The sequence below is a fragment of the Aethalodelphis obliquidens genome, unplaced genomic scaffold, assembly GCF_003676395.1.
Source record: "Aethalodelphis obliquidens isolate GAN/ISIS:26980383/991018 unplaced genomic scaffold, ASM367639v1 scaffold231, whole genome shotgun sequence".
In the NCBI taxonomy this organism is placed as follows: domain Eukaryota; kingdom Metazoa; phylum Chordata; class Mammalia; order Artiodactyla; family Delphinidae; genus Aethalodelphis; species Aethalodelphis obliquidens.
The window spans coordinates 25,762-48,869 of record NW_020838145.1 but is presented as its reverse complement, the minus strand read 5'-3'; the positions used below and the strand labels follow the sequence as shown (position 1 = coordinate 48,869).

The following is a 23,108-nucleotide window of genomic DNA, read 5'->3' as shown; positions in this document are numbered from 1 at the left end:
CACAAAATGCAACCTGTACTCTTATCATAATATGTTCAGTTTATGAGCACACAAACTTATAAACCGTGAATTTCCCTAAAGTTATTATACCATTTAGAAGATGTTTGCTTGGACATTTACTTAAAACCAAACAATTGAGGTCTATATGTCCAAATAATTTCCTTCTCTCTTGCTTGTCACCATTTCAGTTTCCTGAGTTTCTGGGAAGGCCTGGTTTCCCCAAAGGAATGATTTCTGGTAGAAGTCTGAAGGTCTGACCCAAGAAAAAAACTCCAGTATAGCCAATGAATTGAGGACAAGAAGGTTTCCAATCACGTAGGAACATTTAATCTCATACATTACAATCATCTTAAGTAAGGTGTGCTGATAGCTGGATATGATTTAACTGCTTGGAAAAAGATGCATATATATTATATAACCTACCCCACAAGGAAGCTGTTCTCAATTCCCTTAGAGGGTGTGGTGTTTCTCAGAGAGTGCCTTGGGGGAAAATGAATACAATAACAGTATGATGCTTCTTTTTTTTCATTTTTAGCGCATTGTTGCCAAGTACACTTGGTGATCTTGGTGTCTGTGGTTTAATCCCAGGAGGCTAGACATGTGGAACGGCACATTAACCCTCTTTAGTATTTTCTCCCAAGACAAATCATTTTTATACGTTGTCTCCATGGTCTTCTAGTTGCTTATCAAAATTAAGCATCAAGTCTTCTAAGTGAGCAATAGCCCCAGTCAGTGTGAGGAAATCAGCTTGGTTCTTATTGGGGCACAGCTTCTTGGTCTTGGCACAAAGTGAGTTCACATAGGGAGTTAGAAGGAGGAGAATGGGGCATGCGAAAGGGGAGTTCTGTGTTCTCATTTACCTATGCATGTTGAAACTCCACTAACAGCTTTATTTTCATTAGCAATTTGTGATAAAATCTTAGGGTAGGGCTTCCCTGGTGGCGCAGTGGTTGAGAGTCTGCCTGCCGATGCAGGGGACATGGGTTACTGCCACGGTCCAGGAAGATCCCACATGCCGTGCAGCGGCTAGGCCCGTGAGCTGTGGCCGCTGGGCCTGTGCGTCCAGAGCCTGTGCTCCACAATGGGAGAGACCACAGAAGTGAGAGGCCCGCGTACCGCAAAAAAAAAAAAGAAAAAAAACCATGCAGTAAAGATATGGAGACAGATAAACCAAATTAATATGTCAGAAATGAGTATACATTTTATATTATTCTGTCATAAGTATTTCATGTTTTATATATTGTCACATCCTTTTTTATTATTTTTTATTTAAGTATAGATGATTACATTAATTTCAGGTGTACAACATAGAGATTCAATATTTTATAGATTATACTCCATTTAAAGTTATTACAAAATAATAGCTATATTTTCCTGTGCTGTACAATATATCCTTGATGCACATTTACTTTATATGTAGTAGTTTGTAGCTCTTAAATCCATACCTTTATCTTTCCCCTCCCTCCTTCCTTCTCCCCACTGGTATCTACTAGTTTATCTATATCTGTGAATACGTTTCTATTTTCTTTTATACATATTCATTTGTTTTATTTTTTAGAGTCCACATATAAGTGTCAACATACAGTATTTGTCTCTCTCTGTCTGATTTATTTTACTAAGCATAATACCCTCTAGGTCCATTAACATTGTTGCAAATGACTGTTTTCATGACTGAGTAGTATTCCATTTTATACATACACCACATCTTCTTTATCCACTCATCAGTTGATGGACACTTATTTTGCTTTCATATCTTAACTATTGTAAATAATGCTGTCATGAACTTTGGGATGCATGTATCTTTTTGAATTAGTATTTTTTTTTCTTCAGATATATATCCAGCAGTTGAATTGCTGGATCATATGGTACTTCCATTTTTAGTTTTTTGTGGACCTCCATACTGTTTTCCATAGTGGCTGCACCAGTTTACATTCCCACCAACAGTGTAAGAGGGTTCCCTTTTCTCCACATCCTCACCAACATTTGTTGTTTGTAGACTTTTTGATGATTAGCTGTTGGGACAAGTGTGAAGTAATATCTCATTGTGAGGGCATGTTTTAAGTCAAATAAATGCTTGGGATGATTTGGGTTTGTATTATTCAGTTTGTTGTCATAACAAAATACTACATCCTAGGAGACTTAAAAAACATGAATTTAATTTCTCACACTTCTTGAGGCTGAAAGTCTGAGATCATGGTGCCAGTATGGTTGGGTTCTGGTGATGACCATCTTCCTGGCTTACAGATAACCAAATTCTCACAGTGTGTCCTCACACTGTGGAAGCTCTGTGCCTGTCCAATTTCTAGAAGAGCATTAATCCTATCATGGGGGCTCCATCCTTATGACTTCATATAGAGCTAATTACCTTCCAAAGACCCTACCATTTAATACCATCGTGTTGGAGGTTAGTGCTTCAACATATGAATTCGGGGGGGATACAAACATTCTTTCCTTAACAGATTTATTTTATTGCAAAATCCAAAAAGCTTTTCATTTGAAATTGAACACCACTTATAGCACTACATGTAAATTATTCCTAGAAATCATTATGTCAGTATTGTCCAAAATGAACCTATATAAAATTATCTGTGGTGCTTCATTAAAATGCAGGTTCACAGATGCAAAATCCATGTTTTTACAAGCTCTTACTCACATTAATATTGGGCAACTATTGCTTTATTTATTTATTTTAAAGGATTTCTTCATCTTTTTTTAATTTGAATTTTTGAATTTTATTTTTTTATACAGCAGGTTTTAATTATTTATCTATTTTATACATATTAGTGTATATATGTCAATCCCAGTCTCCCAGTTCATCCCACCCACCCTCCTTGGTGTCCTTACATTTTATTCTCTACATATATGGCTCTACTTCTGCCTTGCAAACTGGTTCATCTGTACTATTTTCTAGATTCCACATATATGTGTTAATATTCAATATTTGTTTTTCTCTTTCTGGCTTACTTCACCCTGTCTGACAGTCTCTAGGTCCATCCACATCCCTACAAATGACCCAATTTCATTGCTTTTTATGACTAGTAATATTCCATTGTACCACATCTTCTTTATCCATTCATCTGTTGATGGGCATTTACATTGCTTCCATGACCTGGCTATTGTAAACCGTGCTGCCAGGAACATTGGGGTGCATGTGTCTTTTTGAATTATAGTTTTCTCTAGGTAAACACCCAGTAGTGGGATTGCTGGGTCATATGATAGATCTATTTTTAGTTTTTTAAGGAACCTCCATACTGTTTTCCATAGTGGCTGTATCAACTTACATTCCCATTAACAGTGTACAAGGGTTCCCTTTTCTCCACACGCTCTCCAGCATTTATTGTTTGTAGATTTTTTTATGATGGCCATTCTGACTGGTGTGCGGTGATTGCTCATTGTAGTCTTGATCTGCATTTCTCTAATAATTAGTGATGTTGAGCAGCTTTTCATGTGCCTCTTGGCCATCAGTATGTCTTCTTTGCAGAAATGTCTATTTAGGTCTTCTGCCCATTTTGGGATTGGGTTGTTTCTTTTTTTTAATATTGAGCTGCATGAGTTGTTTATATATTTTGGAGAATAATCCTTTGTCCATTGATTCATTTGCAGATATTTCTCCCATTCTGTGGGTTGTCTTTTTGTCTTCTTTACAGTTTCCTTTACTGTGCAAAAGCTTTTAAGTTTCATTAGGTCCCATTTGTTTATTTTTTGTTTTAATTTCCATTACTCTACGAGGTAGGACAAAAAAGATCTTGCTGTGATTTATGTCAAAGAGTGCTCTGCCTATGTTTTCTTCTAAGAGTTTTATAGTATCCAGTCTTACATTTAGGTCTTTTAACCATTTTCAGTTTATTTTTGTGTACGGTGTTAGGGAGTGTTCTAATTTCATCCTTTTACATGTAGCTGCTGTTCAGTTATCCCAGCACCACTTATTGAAGAGACTGTCTTTTCTCCATTGTATATCCTTGCCTCCTTTGTCATAGATTAGTTGACCACACGTGCGTGGGTTTATCTCTTGGCTTTCTATCCTGTTCCACTGATCTATATTTATGTTTTTGTGCCAGTACCATACTGTCTTGATTACTCTAGCTTTGTAGTATAGTCTGAAGTCAGCCAGCCTGATTCCTCCAGCTCCGTTTTTTCCCTCAAGATTGCTTTGGCTATTCGGGGTCTTTTGTGTCTCCATACAAATTTTAAGATTTATTGTTCTAGTTCTTTGAAAACTGCCGTTGGTAATTTGATAGGGATTGCATTGAATCTGTAGATTGCTTTGGGTAGTATAGTCATTTTCACAATATTGATTCTTCCAATCTGAGAACATGGTATATCTCTCCATCTGTTTGTGTCATCGTTGATTTCTTTCATCAGTGTCTTATAGTTTTCTGAGCACAGGTCTTTTACCTTCTTAGGTAGGTTTATTCCTAGGTATTTTATTCTTTTTGTTGCAATAGTGAATGGAATTGCTCCTTAATTTCTCTTTTTGTTCTTTCATTGTTAGTGTGCAGGAATACAAGAGATTTCTGTGCATTAATTTTGTATCCTGCTACTTTACCAAATTCATTGATTAGCTCTATTAGTTTTCTGGTGGCATCTTTAGGATTATCTATGTATAGTATCATGTCACCTGCAAACAGTGACACTTTTACTTCTTGCCAAATTTGTATTCCTTTTATTTGTTTTTCTTCTCTGATGGCTCTGACTAGGACTTCCAAAACTATGTTGAATAATAGTGGCAAGAGTGGTCATCCTTGTCTTGTTCCTGATCTTAGAGGAAATGTTTTCAGTTTTTCACCGTTGAGAATGATGTTTGCTGTGGGTTTGTTATATATGGCCTTTATTATGTTGAGGTAGGTTCCCTCTATGCCCACTTTCCAGAGAGTTTTTCATCATAAATTGGTGTTGAATTTTGTCAAAAGCTTTTTCTGCATCTATTGAGATGATCATATGGTTTTTATTCTTCAACTTGTTAACATGGTATATCACATTGGTTGATTTGCATATTTTGAATAATTCTTGTATCCCTTGGAAAAATCCCACTCCCACTTGATCATGGTGTATGATCCTTTTAATGTGTTGTTTGATTCTGTTTCCTAGTATATTGTTGAGGATTTTTGCATCTATGTTCATCAGTGATATTGGTCTGTAATTTTCTTTTTCTGTAGTATGTTTGTCTGGTTTTGGTATCAGGTTGATGGTGGCCTCGTAGAATGAGTTTGGGAGTGCTTCTTCCTCTGCAAGTTTTTGGAAGAGTTTGAGAAATATAGGTGTTAGCTCGTCTCTAAATGTTGGGTAGAATTCACCTGTGAAGCCATCTGGTCGTGGACTTTGGTTTGTTGGAAGATTTTTAGTCACATTTTCAATTTCAGCACTTGTGTTTGGTCTGTTCATATTTTCTATTTCTTCCTGGTTCAGTCTTGGAAGGTTATACCTTTCTAAGAATTTGTCTATTTCTTCCAGGTTGTCCTTGGCATAAAATTGCTTGTAGTAGTCTCTTATGATGTTTTGTATTTCTGCAGTGTCCATTGTAACTTTTCCTTTTTCATTTCTAATTTCACTGATTTGGGTCCTCTCCCTCTTTTTCTTGATGCATCTGGCTAAAGGTTTATCAATTTTGTTTGTCCTCTCAAAGAACCAGCTTTTTGTTTTATTATCTTTGCTATTGTTTTCTCTGTTTCTATTGCATTTATTTCTTCAGTTCCTTTTGATGTAAGTTTAGGTTTTTTATTTGAGATTTTTCTTGTTCCTTGAGGTAGGATTGTATTGCTACAAACTTCCCTCTTAGAACTGTTTTTGCTGCATCCTCTAGGTTTTAGATCATCATGTTTTTGTTGTGATTTGTCTCTAGGTATTTTTTGATTTCCTCTTTGATTTTTTCAGTTATTTCTTGGTTATTTAGTAACATATTGTTTAGCCTCCAAGTGTTTGTGTTTTTTTACTTTTTTCCCCTGTTATTTATTTCTAATCTCATAGTGTTTTGATCAGAAAAGATGCTTGATATGATTGCAATTTTCTTAAATTTACTGAGGCTTGATTTGTGACCCAAGATGTAATCTATCCCGGAGAATGTTCCATGTACACTTGAGAAGAATTTAATCTGCTGTTTTGGGATGGAATGTCCTATAAATATCAATTAAATCTTTCTGATCTATTGTGTCATTTAAAGCTTGTGTTTCTTTATTAATTTTCTGTCTGGAAGATCTGTCCATTCCTGTAAGTGAAGTGTTAAAGTCACCCACTATTATTGTGTTACTGTCGATTTCCTCTTTTATGGCTGTTAGCATTTGCCTTATGTATTGACCTGCTTCTATGTTAGGTGCATATATATTTATAATTGTAATATCTTCTTCTTGGATTGATCCCTTGATCATTACATAGTGTCCTTCCTTATCTCTTGTAACATTCTTTATTTTAAAGTCTGTTTTGTCTGATATGGTATTGCTACTCCAGGTTTCTTTTGATTTCCATTTGCATGAAATATCTTTCTCCATCCCCTCACTTTCAGTCTGTATGTGTCCTTAGGTCTTAAATGGGTCTCTTGTAGACAGCATATATATGGGTCTTGTTTTTGTATCCATTCAGCGAGACTGTGTCTTTTGGTTGGAGCATTTAATCCATTCACATTTAAGGTAATTATTGATACGTATGTTCCTATTACAATTTTCTTAATTGTTTTTGGTTTGCTTTTGTAGGTCCTTTTTTTCTGTGTGTTTCCCACTTAGAGAAGTTCCTTTAGCATTTGTTGTAGGGCTGGTTTGGTGGTGCTGAATTTTCTTAGCTTTTGCTTGTGTGTAAAGTTTTTGATTTCTCCATCGAATCTGAATGAGATCCTTGCTGGTAGAGTAATCTTGGTTGTAGGTTCTTCCCTTTCATCACTTTAAATATATCATGCCATTCCCTTCTAGATTCTAGAGTCTCTGCTGAGAAATCAGCTGTTAACGTTATGGAAGTTCCCTTGTATGTTATTTGTTGTTTTTCTCTTGTTACTTTTAATAACTTTCCTTTGTCTTTAATTTTTGTCAGTTTGATTACTGTGTGTCTCAGCATGTTTCTTCTTGGGTTTATCCTGCCTGGGACTCTCTTCACTTCCTGTATTTGGGTAGTTATTTCCTTTCCCATGTTGGGGTATTTTTTGACTATAATCTCTTCAAATATTTTCTCGGGTCCTTTCTCTCTCTTCTCCTTCTGGGACCCCTATAATGAGAATGTTGGTACGTTTAATGTTGTCCCAGTGGTCTCTTAGGCTGTCTTAATTTCTTTTCATTGTTTTTTCTTTATTCTGTTCCATTGCTGTGAATTCCACCATTCTGTGTTCCAGGTCACTTATCCATGCCTCTGACTCAGTTATTCTGCTATTGATTCCTTCTAGTGTATTTTTCATTTCAGTTATTGTATTGTCCATCTGTTTTTTTGTTCTTTAATTATTCTAGGTGTTTGTACTTTAATTCTTCTAGGTCTTTTTTCAACAATTCTTGCATCTTCTTGATCTTTGCCTCCATTCTTTTTGAGGTCCTGGATCATCTTCACTATCGTTATTCTGAAATCTTTTTCTGGAAGTTGCCTAGCTCCACTTCATTTAGTTGTTTTTCTCGGGTTTCATTTTGTTCCTTCATCTGGTACTTAGTTCTCTGCCTTTTCATTTTGTCTGTCTTTCTGTGAGTGTGGTTTTCGTTCCACAGGCTGAAAGATTGTAGTTCTTCTTCTGGTGTCTGCCCTCTGGTGGATAAGGCTATCTAAGAGGCTTGTGGAAGCTTCCTGTTGTGAGAGACTGGTGGTGGGTATAGCTGGTTGTTCCTCTGATGGGCAGGGCTCAGTAAAACTTTAATCTGCTTGTCTGCTGTTGGATCGGGCTGAGTTCCCTCCCTGTTGGGTTTCTGGCTTCAGGTGACCTAGTGCTGGAGGCTACACGCTCTTTGGTTGGGCTAATGGTGGACTCCGGGAGGGCTCATGCCAAGGAGTACTTCCCAGAACTTCTGCTGCCAGTGTCCTTGTCCCCGTGGTGAGCCACAGCCACCCCTGCCTCTGCAGGAAACCCTCCAACACTAGCAAGTAGGTCTGGTTCAGTCTCCTATAGGGTCACTACTCCTTCCCCCTGGGTCCTGATGCACACACTACTTTGTGTGTGCCCTCCAAGAGTGGAGCCACTGTTTCTCTCAGTCCTGTTGAAGTCTGCAATCAAATCCCTCTAGACTTCAAAGTCTGATATTTTGGGAACTCCTCCTCCCATTGCCAGACCCCCAGTTTGGGAAGCCTCACATGGGGCTCAGAACCCTCATTCCAGTGGGTTGACTTCTGTGGTATAATTGTTCTCCAGTTTGTGAGTCACTCACCCAGCAGTTATGGGATTTGATTTTATTGTCATTGTGCCCATCCTACCATCTCACTGCAGCTTCTCCTTTGTCTTTGGATGTGGGGTGTCTTTTTTGGTGAGTTCCAGTGTCTTCCTGTTGATGACTGTTCAGCATTTAGTTGTGATTTTGGTGCTCTTGCAAGAGGGAGTGAGTGCATGTCCTTCTACTCCACCATCTGGAACCAATCTGGGCAACTATTGCTTTAATTGTTAAAAAAGAAAAATTCAGCAATCAAAAGACAACATAATGGAAATACATTGAAAATGCATATTTATTTAATAAAGAAGTAATTATATAATTATTTGAACATTCAAATTGTTACATACTTAATGTGAAGGTATTAATAACAATATAGTACTGACTACATTTTTAAGGCATCCAATAAGCCACTGTGGTTTAGTTTTATTATTGCATCTTAACTACAAGGTGAGTAATAATAGTATTCTCAATGTTAATATGTGGAAATTGAGATTTATATGAATTAACTCACCTAGATAACAAATAGAAGATCAAGCACATGAATTCATGATGATATAGATCTGATTCTATTTCATATGCCTGGAACCAGATGGACAAGAAAGTGATTGAAGTTATTTTGAGATCTCAAAAAAAAGTTTTGCATAATTAATTAAGTTATCCTTATTATTTATATGCATTTTTATATTTCATTGTAACGTATTACCATCACCCAAGACACAACTTCAAATTTGCAACCTTGAAATATGGTCTTTTGGTGACTGGTGCCAGTATTTTGAAATTTAGCATCTTGAGAATCTGTGGGAGAGTAATGACTTTAATTTTCCATAGAATCAACAGATTTCTTTGGTCAACCAACATAAATACTGAAATTTGCAAATTTCTTGTAGGCTAGATCTAGCATATATTTTCTTCTCATTCAAGAAATACAAAGAGGAAGTGACTGAAATTTTTGCTTTTATAAATTCTGCCTATGGTATGCAGAAATTCTATGTGGCAATAGTAGTTTCAGTTGTGAACTCCCATGCTTTGATATTTTAGACTGGAGTATATCTTTTGGAGCCTCGGTTAGAAATCTGAAACCCTCATTATTTCTGCATTTGTTAAACTATGTCTTTTGTTCCACTTGCAGACCAAGTAGTTGGCTTTGATAAAACTTGATCTACATTCAGAGATCTGCTCTGATCTTGGCTTTCTAAATGGTTCATCCTGGGGCACCCTAGAATGTTTGAGAAGATACTTTTAACCGGCTTCTTTTTTTTTCCTTTTAGCTTGGCTGTTTTCATTTATATACCTGAAACTTTTGAAGTTTACATTTGCTCTAAGACTGAAAAAGTTTTGAAAAGCTTTGTATTCATGTATTTGGCATGATTTTCATGAATTAATGCTCTTATTTCAAATGTATAATTTTATTTAATAATTTCTTATATATATAGAGAGAGATCTAGATAAATCTATATCTGCATATATGTGTGTCCATGTCTTATAAAGAGAATTTGCTGTCTTAAAACAGAAATACTGGGTATGTTTTACCTATGTTTACTCACAATGTTTTGTCAAGATCAGAATTTAAAAGTGATACTTCTGTATCTGTTCTCTTTGAAAATATGTTCATTGAGGGATGTAGCCTGAGGGCATCTTGAAAACACAGTTTATTTTAGGATTCCACATATAAGCAATTCATGGAACTAAAAAATAATCTATAGTGTTATTTTTGTATTCTCAAGCCACTTTCTGCATCTCAACTTTTAATTTATTGGCATTCATGAGATTAAATTAGTGATGCTAAATCATGCCTTAAACACACACACACACACACACACACACACACACTATATTTATATCATTCTTCCGTGTCTTTATATCTACTATGCATTCCAATAAAGCACCTAGAGGATAAAAATTGGAATTACTTTTCCTAAATTGTCTATCCAGCTTGCATTCTACTTTCCCAACTCTTTTGGACATTTTCAATATTTTTCAGATTCCCACCAGTACCTTGAACCCAATATGTGTCAAGTGAAATTCTTCTCTTTCTCTCTCTTTTTTAAGTGTGATCCCAGAAGTCTCACCAAGAGATGGTGTTGATTCTTCTCAGTGCAAGAGGTAAGTTGATTTCCCATGGAGTTCTCCTGTATAAATCAATATTAGGGTCTACTTGGCACCTTTTGAATTTCCTTCTTTGGTTTTGGTAACAGGAACCTACCTGAATACAATTTACTTAGACTTACATGTAGAGGTGTTTATGAAAATAGACCAGTCAGATCTCATGCTCTGAGGAACATAACTGTCCAATGATACTAGTTGCTGCCCCTGTGGATTCACCACTGCACTAACACTGAGACCATATATTCTATGTCCTGTTCCTAGCCAATGACCAAGCACAGAGGAAGTCCTAAGGTGGACCCATTTCAGTGAAAAGCAGGGCTCTTCCAAGGCACAACTTTGTCTTGAGAGCACTCAGCTACCCAACCCCAGCATTCTTCAAATTGTACTGTAATCTGCGACATGTCCTACAATAACCTTCATTCCAATCACCATTTTCTTACACGAGATTGATATTTATATCATAAGCTGAAGATTCTTTCCCCTTTCTTCTGCTGCCCCTCCATCCCACTTTCATCTCTAATCCCATACTGACTTCAGCATCTTGGAGAACCCACACTAATGTAAATGGAAAATAGAATAGTTCAAGAAAACTGGTGGTAAAGTGAGGATTTGAGATTGATTCACTATCTACTGTGCTGGTGAAAAGTACATCATTCTGACTAGTTTTGGGGCATAGACAGTTCCAAACACAAGATGATTACCCACTAACTAAATATTTCCCTGTTTAAGATGCAGGGAAATAAACTTGTGGAGGGAAATATCCTTGAAGTTGTAAGTGATTCTGGCGTTTGTAAGATATGGTGGGAACTATGACTATAAATAGAGCAGAGTTGTTTGTTACTGCTAATCTGTATTGACTCTTTGTGGAGGGATAATGAGAAACAAAGGGCAATTAGCAAGCAGTTAGAGACCTCTTTAGTAACTTACAAAACAGCCCTTACCTCCAACAGTAAAGGCTGAGCAGTATACCAAAGATCTGTCAGAGTGGAGATCAAGAGATATTTGAATACCCTGACAAGGCAGATCTTAACACCTTTGAACCTGAAAGTAGGGATGGAACTTCTGGAGGAATGTCTGAGAATATGACTCTGCAGACTCCTGAACACTATGAGTTTAAAGAGATGTCCCACATTTTTTCATCCAAAGCTAGCACTTCTCCTTTTGGAAGACGTTGCAAAAGCTTGTCTACCATAAGGAACTTGTGACCTTTCAGTAGCTTCCAATACCACTTTTGCTGGCCCACAAGCTGAGGACTAGTTTAAATCTCAGCATAACTTGGCTAAGGATGTACAAGGTCTGATAAAAGAGAAAAGAGATTACATATTGGAGAAATTGCAAAAATAGCTAGTGAGTACAAGAAGGAGTCAAGGAAGCAACCCTGGAATTGGATTTTAATGGTGTTGATCAAGGAGTCTGGAGTTTAAGACTGGGTAAGTCATGACCCATTGACTTGGAAACACAATTTCTGGCTTTAGAATGGCTTTCTAAAGACATGGATAAATCACCACCTTGGAGGCAAACTCTGAATGGACAGAATGCTGTCCTTCCAGATGTAGTGTTTGCACTAAATCAGAGCACATGCTTTATATGGCACCATGTCCCCAGTAGTTCCAGGAAAATTGGGACGATCAGTAGGTGTACAGAAAAGTCACCATAATGGTAGGAGTAATCAATCTTGATCAGTAAGAGGGATTAGGGCTGTTTTTACAATATGCAGTCAAGGAGGAAACCATATGGAACACAGGTGACATACTTGAACACCCCTTGATACTCCCTGGACCCATGGTAATAGTGTCCAAACATACTCTGAAGACTTGGCCTAAGAGCTGTCTAATTGACAAGAGCTCAGAACCTCAGAAATGAAAGTTTGAGTCACCTTGTCAAGATGAAGTGATGGTGCGAAACAAGGCTTTGTGAATAGTTCCATTTTTCTGCAGTGTCACAGCTTTCCAAGCAAAGATTACTAGAAATCTGTGTAAAGCAGGGGTCTCCAACCCCCGGGCCATGGACTGGTATTGGTCCGCAGCTGTTAGGAACCAGGCCTCACAGCAGGAGCGAAGCTTCATCTGCTCTTCCCATCTCCCCATCTCCCCATCGCTCACATTACTGCCTGAGCCCCCCCCCCCCCATCCGTGGAAAAATGGTCCTCCACGAAACCGGTCCCTAGTGCCAAAAAGGTTGGGGACCACTGGAAGGATAATTGGATGGTAAACAGGCTTTGGGAATTACAGATTATGCATTGCTCAAGTGCCATTTGCTTGCATTCTAATGTAATAAATCTGGACTCCACTTTTTTATCTCCCCCAGAGCAGAGCCATTTGATTACAGTTAGAAGCAGCATAAAGGGGACTTGTTTATGCTGTACAGTCCAAGTCTCTCATCTCTTTCTCTCTCTCTCTCAGTTGCTCCACCTCTCAGAGAGGAGGAACATTAGAAGTGCCAGCCACCCTACATAAGCTCCAAGTCTCATCCTTTCAAAGTTCCTTTCCTGTAGTGCAACTTCTGCACATTCAGATGATCTCTGGTCCATTTTATCAGGTCAGTTGTATTTAGAACTGGTACTGGAGAAAGGGCAAGGATGAGTACCAGTTGTAGCCCTGAGACCACTTGCAAAGAGAGGGACTGTTATTCATCTCACTAACCTTCCACTTTTAAGGTTCTCTTTGGGAAGATAAGCCCATAGGAACCATGGTGGAGCTGAGCCACCAAGCATCATGGAGAAATGGATATATGTAGCACAGGGATGGACTGGGGTAACCTTAGAAACATGACACTCAGATCTCCTATTACAGGGATCATGATTGACTGATGGCTCCAGTTACTGTTACCAGCACAGGACAGAGCCTGGTGTGGCCAAGAAAGCGGGCCATTCCTGTGAATACAAGACTGCCCCAACAGGTGAGTTTGGCTCTAGGATGCCCCATTGGCTTTACCAAACCTTTCTTGGAACTGCAATGTAGTCTGAGACTCTTCTTATTCATTCTACCTTCCTTTCCTCTGTCCTTCCATGGATATCAGATCTACATCATGTTTTGAAGGTTCTCCTTTCTTTCTCAAGCTCCTAGGTGTTAACAGATCTCTTGCAAGTCTGATCCCTTCTTACCATCTGCTTTCCACAAATGCAAAATTACTCAGAGTATAAATTTATGGAGCAGCTCCAGGGAATCCAACATGATCTTCTCTTATGCACCTGATGGCACTCAGGAAACATTTCTTAAACACTTTCTGAGTGAACATTTGTGGGAGTGTGCATGAGGCCAAAGATTAGCAGCCATCATTTATTGCTCTTGCTACATTACTATATTTTCATCTTTTGTACTAAGTAAATGTAGCCAGCCTGTATGGACAGAGGCAAGAAAAAGGACTCTTTATTTTAACAGTGAGTGAAGATAGCAGTTGACTCTATAGATGGATGCTGAGAGTTGTATTCTATAAAGGAAAGAAGATTGACCCGTGTGGACAATCATTTGTCACTTAGTAGCATAATGCAGAAACATTTCCCTATAAATAAATGTACACATAAGTGTAGTATTGTTAATCAATCTGGTTTTTTCTTGTTTTTAGAAAGCATAAGGGATTTTCCCTCTGATTTGGTTGAGAAGAAAAGGAAAATGAAAGAAGGCAAAATAAAAACCCCAAACAGTTACTAAGCAGTTTGCAGTGACTGTTTAATATTACTACGGAACAAATTATTTGGGGGGAGCTTGTAATCTACTCTGGGAATTTGTTTATAGATACATAACATACTCATGTATCTCACGCTGCTGTTTACACTGAGTAAGCTATTGATTAGAACCTCCAAAATTCTCTCAAGTTTGGATACTCATTGGTGTCACATGGGGAGTTTTAAAAATACCCATGCCTCAACCACACTTCTAGAGACTCTGCCTCAATTTCTCTGGATGAGTCTAGGCATTAGTATTTTTAAAACTTTCTTGGATGTTTCTAAAATGCAATTAGGATTAAAACAATTGGTAACATGTAAAAGAGAGAGAGAGAGAGAGAGAGGGAGAGAGAGAGAAAGAGAGAGAGAGAAAGAAACTGAATATTCCATCCATTTTCTAGATCAGTGGAAAGTTGTATATTCACCTGAACTGTTTGCAGAGGTGACAGTAGCAATTATGTTGCACTAGGAAGGGTTCAGAGGCATTTCCTTGTCATGTTATTTCTTCATCGACTAGTTCACGTTACACTTTATCTCAGTCTAAAGACCCATGCCATCTCCTTTAATTGACTACATTCAAAGCCTCAGTGTTGGTCTCACTGTAACTCTGTCAGGGTCTTTCAGCCTAGATTACTCATGGTTACAGGCTTTAAAAATTATGGCTTTTATTCATATCCTTTGAAACCATATTCTTAAGTGGTTAGTAATTTTATTTATACTTTTTTAAAGTTCTCTTTTTCAATGAAAGAAGTATCGCATTGTGTGTCAAAAGAAATTTATGGAAATAAACCTGACCAAATAGTAAGTCAATGCTCTGGATTAGACCGCAGGGCCCTTTGCTCTCCATTCTGCTGCTAACTCACTGAGGCATGAGGCTAGGGTATGGCTTTGATGCCCTTCACGGCCTCTTTGGATTAATCCTTAGCCTTAATGCCTTAAGACTCAGTGAGGTGCAACATACCAATTCCCACATGTCCCGTTTCCCTTAGTGATGGGTTAGTTTTTGATTCATCATTTCTGCAAGTATCGTGTCAAATGGGTCGATAAAACATCAATGTTAGGACAGTTCATGTCCCGGTGGTCAGCTAGTGCCCACATGCTGAGAATTAAGTGGTGAATCACTACACAAATGTCCCAAGACATAAGAATTAGGCTGTATCGACACGTTTCTCAAATGAAGCAAAACAATAATTTCTCACCTGCTACATTCCATTGCTGGATTGCTCAGTCATTGCACAGAGACTTCTGCTAACAATTAATACAGTCATAAAAAAGGGAAAATAACAGGGGGAAACATGCACACAAACTGAAAGCAGATATCTGCATGCTGTTTTCCCACAAGTTTAGATCAACCCCACGTCTGCCTGGAAACTTGTAAATAGCATTCATAAGTGATGTTATCATATAAAGTGTGGTGGGGAAATCACAATGGTGCCTATTTGTACATTCTGGAATTAATATCTATGTGCAGATAAGAGAACAATTAAAATACATGAAACAAATGTACACAGGGGAAGGTAAGAACTGAACATGATCCAAATATGTCATACTGTGGAAACCTTAGGGAAATAAAGTTTTTTGGGATACTGGCAGACAGCATAGCTGCTGGAACCAGGATTTTGAAGTCTTGCAGCTTGGAAATAATGCTTTCAGTTAATAAGGGTGTGTGGGTGGAATTAAACACACCACTCCCACTACTGTAGTCAGAATTATGTGCCTCATTTCCATGCACGGTCCTGAAAATAATTCTTGCAGCTTCTTTTATGAGAATACTTTTGAACAAACCATGGTAGCATCAAATGATATCAAGATAAAACTTCTGTTGCTACGTGCTCATCCTCTTACATTATAAATAGGTTTAGATATACACACAGGCATCAGGAACACTCCAGTGTGTTCCAAGAGAACAGACTTTAGCCAAGTGAATCAATTTTAATTTTAGACCCAATGAACATCCTTTGAAGACTGCCGAGGTTATTAAAAGGCAACAATACTACAACAAGCGGTGTTTTCACAAACTAGTGTTTCCTGGTTTTAGGAATGTGTTGTGCAACAATGTAGATACAAGGCCAGATATAGTCTAAGTGATTTAAATCTTTTGTTTATGTATTTCACAATATAGGGCAGCAGACTTAGGTGTGTGTGGGGGGGACAAGTCTCACATTTGAGGCACAATTAAATGCACATGTAGTTTTTTTTTTTTAACATCTTTATTGGAGTATAATTGCTTTACATTGTGGTATTAGTTTCTGCTGCATAACAAAGTAGATCAGCGATGTGTATATTTATATCCCCATATCCCCTCCTTCTTGCTTCTCCCTCCCACACTCCCTATCCCACCCCTCTAGGTGGTCACAAAGCGCCTAGCTGATCTCCCTGTGCTATGCGGCTGCTTCCCACTAGCTATCTATTTTACATTTGGTAGTGCATGTATGTAAATGCCACTCTCTCACTTCGTCCCAGCTTACCCTTCCCCCTCCCCGCGTCCTCAAGTCCATTCTCTACGTCTGTGTCTTCTTCCTGTCCTGCCCCTAGGTTTTTCAGAACCTTTTTTTTTTTTTTAGATTCCATATATATGTTAGCATACGGTATTTGTTTTTCTCTTTCTGACCTACTTCACTCTGTGCACTATTCAGTGTACTTTGATTTATAACAGAGTAGATTTCAAAATCAAAAAGTTTATATTATCAAATGTGTGTGTTTCTGTGTGTGTGTGTGTTGGAGAAAAGGGAGTTCAGGTTTGTTTTAAGAAGTCTGGTATTTCTTCACAAATAAATTCCAGTGAAATTAAATCACATGATAAGTTTTATAGATAGTTTTAAAAGAAAATAAAAAAAATTAAACACAAGGCAATTTCTAGACACAGTTTCCAAATACCCAAAGACATCCATTTTCTTTTGAGAGAGATAAACCAAATGGATTAAGCTCATTGAATAGTGTAAGGACAAAAGTTTCTGTCACAAATTGCTTTAAAACAATACTTTCCCATGTTCACTTAACTTTGTAAAATTGTTAATAAGTAAATAAGAATAGTACCACTCTCAGTAGTGAAAAGACATTTTTAGATGCCCCTTGGTAAGGGGCGCCATCAGAAAAACTAACAAGAAGAAAAAAATAAAACCAAATATATTACCCCTATAATAAATCATTTTCTTCTGTGATCTTCGTTCTGTAGCATCTGATGATTAATAATAAATTGTTTTGTATGCCATCATGAGAAATACAACTTTCTCACATTCTAACAAGTCTTATTTGACTTAAAATGGAAATTTTATTATACTGGCATGTGGTATGGCCTTCAACAGACCATTAGTAGAGCTGTATTTGTAATTTAAAAATATTTCTGTTAGTAATGGAAGGGCCATAAATATTTGTTTTCAGTCAAGAAAGAGGGCAGTTAGTCACCATAAGAGAAAGAATGACACATTGAAAGAAGATTTAATTCTGTAACACCTATAGGACTTGTATGAATATCATTATCCCCCAACTTCTTGCTGGGAAGATTTGGAGAAAAGACTTTTTGACTGTGATATTTTCTATTCTCCTGTTATTCTCAGGGTTGATAATTCTAAATAGAGGAGAGTGCTCCTTCTACCAACGACAAAACTGTGACAAAGGTGACGTGCCACCTGGTCTACATAGAGGTACACGGAGTTGCCACTCACCTGTTCTTCCTCCATCCCTGTTATGCCCTTTCTCAGCCCTGCTCCCTAAGCAGAATTGTCTCTGAAACATAAATTCATTCATCCTTCCAGGGACTAAAGGTCACTTCTCCTCTGGGCTTTTGAGATTTTAAGAAATGCACTTAGCCTATTTGGCTTAAACTAAAACCTCAAAGTGACTTTCAGAAATAAAGGGAGTGTCCAAGTGAGTGTGTATATGTGTGTGTGTGTGTGTGTGTGTGTGTGTATGTGTGTATGTATGTACGCATGTGTTATTTTGGGCACATTGGAAAGTTCTCTTGAGATGTAACACGCAGTATGGAGACTACACACTATTCTGTCTCTTTAGGAGGATAGTCCTATCTTTGCGAGGTCCTCAGAGATCAAAACTGTTTCACATTCACACTATATTTTGCATCCACATCATTAGAAAACCATAACACAAATAAATCTTTAACTATTCATAAGTGTTCTTCAAGATTTCCTTATACTAATTAAGATCTCACAGTTGTTCCGACAGTTACTCTTTTCCAGGGCAACTTGTATATTTCACGTGCTCAGTATTGATTTTTCTTTTTTTTTTTTTTTTTGTGGTACACGGGCCTCTCACTGTTGTGGCATCTCCCGTTGCGGAGCACAGGCTCTGGACGCGCAGGCTCAGCGGCCATGGCTCACGGGCCCAGCCGCTCCGCGGCATGTGGGGTCTTCACGGACCGGGGCACAAACCCGTGTCCCCTGCATAGACAGGCAGACTCTCAACCACTGCGCCACCAGGGAAGCCCCTGATTTTTCTTTTTTTATTAGATACGTGATGTGACTGCATGTTATGCTACATTTGGCTGATATCATCCCAAGATGTGTTCATGGGGTCCACCCTCCTGATTGCATAAGGAAACCAAAATTCAGTGATAAATCAGCTTTGATAATAAAGAACACAAAGAAAAATGATAAATACAAGTATTATTGGCTTTAGTAGTTGGTCTAATATTGGGAGCTGATCATGTCATAATAAAAATAGAAGTTAAGAATCATTAACTGTTGCAGTAACCGGGGTACCTAAAACCCCTCTATAAGGGGAAACTGCTCTATAAGATGCTCTATAAGCAGCTGCTCTATAAGATGGAAACAGACATTCAGAATCCACAGTATATTCCTTGTCTTCAGGTGCATCCTTATCTAAAAAAGAATCCCTAAAGATTAAGAAGGACAAATTCTATATTTGATTTCGAAGCCTGTTTTGAGATGTGTGCATTAATGGCTCCTTTTGAAATAAGATCATCTACTCCCTCCCCTCCATTGCTTCTTTTAATCTTTCAAGCTCTTACCATATACTATTTTAACCAGTGGGTGAATGTAGAGGTATAGGAAATATGCATATGATATTACCTTCATAAATGCACCAATCTTGTGCAAAATAGGGGGCATAAGCAAATAATTTTATTACAAAGTGACAATTTCTTCCAGAGGAGTAGTAAAAGGTCCTCTGAAAGCATGAAAAGGAAGATATTCTATGATATTTCAGTTGATTTTTGAAGGATCAGTAAGAATTTTTACAAGCAGAGGTAGAGATAGGACAAGTCAGGCAAATCACGTAGATATCACGTTTCAAAAGCTGTAAGAACTTCATGTGGCTGGAGAATAAAGGTGAATAAGAAGGGGCAGAAAAAAAGTGGTTAAAGGTAACCATGATGAGATAGGTAAGAGTCTAGATTGAACAAACCATGTCTGTGTACAAAAGTAGTTTGGACCTCACCTTACATACAAGAAAGGGTTTTAAAACATATTTGTCATATTTGTGTCTCGTGGATGTGCGTAGATGGGTAGAGGATTAGATGGGAAGAGAGGAATAGAACAATCAGTTTTGATTGAGTTGAGAACCTTACTCCTGTTTTCATGTGTGAGACTCAGCCTTGAAAGAAGCTAAGTAGCAGACTGTCAGATTTGTATTGATCAAATGTGAAAGCATGCGAGATCTGCATACCCTTTGAAGGGCTGGCTGACACTGTGTCTGCCTTGCACATGGTAGAGAGTGTACAGCCAAAATATTGAGTGATTCTCATTCCTTGTGGTTCATTAAGATAAGACAAAAAGGGGTGAGACTCACATTTTCAGCTCCACATCTCTAATAGAGAAATGTCAATGGCTGGTGGCAAATTGGAATGACAAAAGATTACCCCTTTTTTTTGTATTTCCAATGGAGATGCAGCGTATGATAAAAGTGTGTGTATAATCTAGTGTCAAAATCCAGAAAAATAATTCCAGACCCAGTTTAGTGATATTGTCTACAATTCTCTATGTTAGTCTGACATAAAGATTCTTTCTAGTGTCAGGGGGAGTGTCTCATGAAAAATTATAATACGTGTAATATAGAATCATCTAAAAGAAGAGGCACACTACTTCGCTGATTATTTGAAGGGATGTTTCATAAATAGACAATTTAATAGGAATGAACAAAACTCCAGTGGCTATTTGAATTATAATATTTTCTTTTAGGGTGGAAATAGTTTAGTACGGTATGTGGCTGGCCAAGACATTGCACCTGAACTGAGTGTGTAAGCCTCTAAGTCAACTAATTCCAAAAAGGAAAAGCAGCAATATATTATTCATTCATTCATTCACTTATTTTCTACTTCCTCAGAATTGCCATTTTAAATAGCTTTACAAAGCACTGTGGATACAAAGTTAATAAAAATAATGACTCCACTCTTGAGGAATTTTCAGACTAGAAGAGATAAAACATAGACATGCAAACAATCGACTGTAACACAATGCAGCAAGTACAATGGAAAGATGGAAACAATTCTGTCTAGGATCCTCCAGGAAGGGTTCACAGAAGTGATATCAGAATTCTGTCTTGAAGTGTGGATGGCAGTGAGCCAGGTTTAAAGGGGAAAGTCATGCTAACAAAGAAATTACAGCTAAAAAATGTAACTAAGAAACATATTTTTAAAATCTTAAGGTATAATAGAATGACACTTTCAAAAACAACGATAAACAGTAGGTAACGGATACATCTGAAATCAGTAAGCAGCTTGGAGCTCTGTCTTTTCAGGCCATGCTGGATAGTCTACTGCATTTTGCCAAAATCAATAAGAAAGTAAAATCTTTCATTTCATTCAGTGGTAAAATTTCTCCTCCTTAATGCCATGATTTTCTTCCATCATACACTCATTTTTAATAGCAGCATCAATAGAAACACTGTTTTGGATATAATTATACAAAAACACAATATTGAGAGCCTGCCAATTATATATTTAAAATTTTAGTTTAATGGAAAATAATTACTGGACTTCAAATTTCATCTCTTGAATTAGATTCTTAATGTTGTTTCTTAACAAGCATACAAATTCAAGCAACCTATTTACTGTGTTCTTAGAACCTTAATTTAGTAATCTTTAGAAAGGAGGTAATTTCCCTGAAATGGAAGAGACAAATGCTCACTGGATCATGCTTTACATTGAAAATGTAAAATGCTATAAATGTGAATGTGGCATTATTATAATAATGATTATCTGTGATATCAATGCTTGTCTATTGAGGTAGAAGTAGAATGAATGTCCTGTTAATGAGAAATATATTCTGCTTAGCTTTGCCTTTTGGAAGAGAATGGGGGACTCTTAAGCAAAACTATCTATTTTCTTATCTTAGGCCTACTAATTACTAGTCATGTGACAATCAACTTACCTTTCTGAATCTCAGTGTTTCTCATATGTAAATTGTCAGCGGAAATAGCTAACACCTATACATGTAATATCTTTGCATTTACAATATGATTTTGCATATAATAGTTGGGTAATTTACAACAAGCATATTAAGTTAGCAATTGTATAATCCCCATGTTTCTGTATTAAAAACTGAACCTCAAAAAAAGTGTATCACTTGTTGGAAGCCACAGTTTAACAGCTCAGGGAGAAGAATTTTTACTTCTCTCATTTGTTCTTATATCTTAGGTTCTTTTTTTTTTAACATCTTTATTGGAGTATAATTGCTTTACAATGGTGTGTTAGTTTCTGCTGTATAACAAAGTGGATCAGCTATACATATACATATATCCCCATATATGGGGGATCTTGCCTCTCCCTCCCACCCTCCCTATCCCACCCTCTAGGTGGTCACAAAGCACCGAGCTGATCTTCCTGTGCTATGCGGCTGCTTCCCACTAGCTATCTATTTTACATTTGGTGGTGTATATATGTTCATGCCACTCTCTTAGGTTCTTTTTAAATACCATGTAGTTGCCTTACTGAATTCTAGTTGCACTACATTTCTTCAGGGCTGTGAGGAGGACCAAATGAAATAATATATTGAGTCTAATTAAATTAATGCCTATGCATAAGGCACTGTTACTGTTTTCACACTAGAAAATGATATACTTGTGCTTATTTCCATGTATATATGAGACTTTTCATATTCACTTTAAATTATATGGTTAATATTTTATTCCCCCAAATTATAATATAAAATAAATGTTATTCTGGAATTTTTATGCTGATGATTTTTTGTAAGTATAGAAGATTTTAATTCTATTCCAGATACATAAGGTAAGGCAGCAATGCCTTGCTAGTTTGAGTGTTTTAGGAAAGAAAAAGCCCATTCAAACCACAGTTCCTCCTAGTTCACACACTTAGGCTCTGTTTGCTTAGGTTTCATTATAAGCTATGGCATCCTCAAAGAATTAGCTGTGCGCAAGGAAGAAATCTTCATTCCCTGAGAATAATCAACTGAATCACCCTGGGATAGGAAAACAGGAGTGAAACAAGGATTTGAGTACTTTCAAGCCCAGTATTAGATTTGAGGACCCTTGTCTGCCTACACTAAGGGATTTTAAACAAAAATGTATCCATTTACCTTAAGAAGTACAAAGTTTATTTAAGAGCCCCTGATTTCTTTAGAATACGATATGAGTCTCGGCATTGAACAGAAACGTGATTTTGCAACATGTGTCCATATGTGGTTCACGTACTCCACATGTGTTCTGTCAGTGGGTCCTGTGACCTCGCTGTGGATCACATGTGTTTTACATATGCTTTGTATGGTTCACATCTGTTTTAAACATTTTTTTTTCCTGACAGTAGACACTCTTGTTATATTACCATTTGCTATAATAATTAAATTCAAGGCACTGAACTTGAGAGCGTTTGTGGGGGAGGGCATTTGTTAGTTTTGATTTATATTTGGTGCTGTATTCAGTGATACCCATTATAACTGCTTATCGTATCTCTTTGTAGGCATACTGTTGCTGCGTTTAACCTCACTGAAGCCAGACTAATCCAGAGATGTTCTTAGCTTCCTGTGACTCATATGAAGGTTATCATTTTAGAAGAGACCTTGAAAACATACTCTGGATTTAGGGGG

General features: G+C 37.4%; 1 long non-coding RNA gene across 1 annotated transcript; it reads left to right on the top strand.

Annotated features, from left to right (window-relative positions):
- The first annotated feature begins 149 nt into the window (after window positions 1-149).
- On the top strand, window positions 150-23,108 carry LOC113616599 (uncharacterized). Its single transcript, XR_003431353.1, has 4 exons — window positions 150-315; window positions 10,371-10,424; window positions 13,220-13,325; window positions 22,982-23,108. It is a non-coding gene; the product is annotated as an uncharacterized LOC113616599 (long non-coding RNA).